A 2,842-nucleotide genomic window follows, 5' to 3' on the forward strand; every position below is an offset into this window, starting at 1 on the left:
TGGACAGTAAGCGTTGCTACTTTTTCCTTTTTGTGGAACGTGGTGGACTCCTTGTGGAGGTTGAGCGCGACGAAGAGTTTATGATGTGCCATGAAAGCAGTGTGAGAGCTTTCTTCACCGACATTGTGCTCCCACGACTAGTTAGTGGGTTTTAAGTCATAGTAAAACAGTGTAGAGCCAAATCATTTCACTGCTAATCATTTACTTGCAAGATCTTACCTGTAACTTGCCTGCTTAGTTGCTTGCCTGCATTCTTGATCCACACAGAGATGGTCTGTAACGACAACCTAATTTGCTCTTATCAGTGGCCGTGTGAGGTTGCTTAACCCTGCCACAACAGTAAGGATACTGTCGAAATATGGAACAAGTGTGTGTGGGACATGGCCTGCCATGATACGCCACTTCTTCAAATTTCCAATAGCTCGTTCCACAATAATCCTACAGGAGGATATCCTTCTGGATCCATAACTTAAAAACCCGAGACTAGGGGACAAAAAAACGACAAACACAGACACTGTGTTTGTCGTTTTTTTGTCCCCTAGTCTCGGGTTTTTAAGTTATGGATCTATACCACCAGCTCGCTTGCTACCTCTCTATCCTCTCGTTATCCTTCTGGATGTTGAGACCTCGTGATGTGGAAACTGCTCTTTGTTCCTTGTTGATGCAGGTGTGATTAGGCGAGCTCTTATTTAAAAAAAAATGCCTCGTGGAGCTGGAAGCCCCTGTCAGCAAGGACTTGATCGCCCTCTCTGATTACATCAAGTAGTCCTGTAAAAAGTAGAACAATTGTTTACCAGAGTAAAACCCACCGTGGGCGTCACAGTGACATCAAGGCTATGTCAGGGAGAAATTGTTTACCACTGTCTAGAGTTAGCTGCCTGTCTAATATCCTTCCCCCGTAAACTTTGGAAATGAGTGTTACTGCTCCATGAGGGTTGACGCACACTAGAAATTTCAGTGTGCTGGTCTGTTTATAATTACTCCAGACCTCTTGTTGAGTTTTCATATTTAGTGGCCTACAAAGAAAGCCAACCAAGTTTATCAGCATTAGTTATCAACACCGAGTTTATCAACATTACTTTGCATGATGCCCAATAATATCAGCTCCAATAACACAAGTATACACCAAAATTCTGTAAACAAATTTTTAAAAATTGGTAAAGAATGATACCCTGTTCACTCACCTGGAATCAGGAATCTCTGAGCAGTCAATTATGGCTCTTAGGTTTGGAAAATGTTCACGTTCCTTTTCTGTCAACCAGCTCTGTGCAACACGTGGCTCAGGGAAAACAATGAGCCGTTGACAGAGGGAAGCCACTGTTCCGAGCCAACATTTAAACATACTGCTAGCAGTGTGCTCGGATACTCCAAACCTGAACGCGAGGTCTTTGAATGTCGTCCCTATACGGAGCTTTATAAGAAACAAAAGAAGCTGCTGAGAGCGTGTCATGCATTTTGAGCTGTCACGAATTACAGGTGAGACGTTGGTAAGTACAGCAAAGAAGACCGGTTTCGATAGACCTGAAAAGTTGCAGAGAGATTTCTTTTTACTGTGCTACACCTGTCTTGCATAAGTGGCACGTACCTGTGTAGAACAATGCTTGATCATTATTCATGTGCTCTACATCAAACTGTACATTCAATTTCCTAGTTAGAGTTGCAACTCTCTCCTGTAGAGTACTGACTGTCCCCCGCAGTACCTCGTTCTCTTCTTGCATGCAGGAACAACTTGCACACAAGGCGAGTGCGTCTGTCTGGGCAGCTGATGACAAAAGAAGAAAGAGAAAAAAACTGTCGCGATCAAACAGGTGGAAACTTCGCTGTCGTTAAACAAGTTGAAGGCCCAAACCTTTAGCCTGAGTCAATGCGATGTCGCCCATGTGATCGTCGATACTGGTATCGTCGGTACATGCAGTATTGCCATAATCAGTGCGCAGAATCTCTACTTCGGCTTCCCCATCGAGCCTGGGATGCTGCTGAGCAGCTGCAGCTTCTCGCTTATGCATTATGCGCATGTGGCGTTCATAACTGTACAACAAGACATGACACTTCATAAAGTGGACTACACAGAACAGGTGAAAAAGTTACCATTAAGCTTACCGCTTAGCTTTTCGTTCAGCCCGGGTCTCGGACTCTCTATCGTGTCGGAACACTGATGGCACGTAATCCACATGCGACGGATCATCGCTTCGCATCCCTGCATAATAACGGAAGATTTCACGCTTTACTTGCGTGCATCACACCCAATGCGCTCCGATTTAAAGTGCTTCAAAAATTGAGAAAAACCTACTTGTCACGAAGTGCATCTCACAGATACGCGCGCCTACACCAGGCATCCACAGACGGCCGCCGGCTTTTTTTCGGTTTATGGCTACAGCCCAGAGCATTCGTCTTGCTTTCTCCCATGGTACCCGAAACATTTTATGTCCCTTGACAAACGAGTTAGAGCATCCTTATGCAGAACATCCGACCATAGTGAGACAATGGTACGAGATGAACACAGGCGCGATACATGCGTATTGCCAAATCTCGAACCGGAAGTACTGAGTCACGTGGGATGAACTGACTCGCTACGTCACTGCCGGCGAAAACGACATCCACCTATTCCAGGTGCTCGCGCTCGGGTCAGCTGAGCGCTCGTCGTCGCTCGCTCCAGCGAGCTGGGCGCTCGTCGTCTTTAGGCGGCGAAGGTACTACAGATTCTTTTGTGGGGCGCATCCTTCAGAGCTCCAATTGTCCTCCAGATCTTTGTGGCGGGGTCAAATAGTGAAAGGTGTTGACAAAACGTACGCCAACGCTTCCGGTCCTCTTTCTTAAGTTCCCGTGTTATTTTAGCTTTCAT

At 45.9% G+C, this 2,842-nt stretch overlaps 1 long non-coding RNA gene across 1 annotated transcript; it reads right to left on the reverse strand.

Moving 5' to 3' along the window:
• Window positions 1-1,958: 1,958 nt before the first annotated feature.
• On the reverse strand, window positions 1,959-2,307 carry LOC135398030 (uncharacterized). Its single transcript, XR_010423961.1, has 3 exons — window positions 2,291-2,307; window positions 2,101-2,197; window positions 1,959-2,028 (listed from the first exon to the last, which is right to left on the reverse strand). It is a non-coding gene; the product is annotated as an uncharacterized LOC135398030 (long non-coding RNA).
• Between the last annotated feature and the right edge of the window lie 535 nt (window positions 2,308-2,842).

Source organism: Ornithodoros turicata, chromosome 6, assembly GCF_037126465.1.
Source record: "Ornithodoros turicata isolate Travis chromosome 6, ASM3712646v1, whole genome shotgun sequence".
Classification (NCBI taxonomy): domain Eukaryota; kingdom Metazoa; phylum Arthropoda; class Arachnida; order Ixodida; family Argasidae; genus Ornithodoros; species Ornithodoros turicata.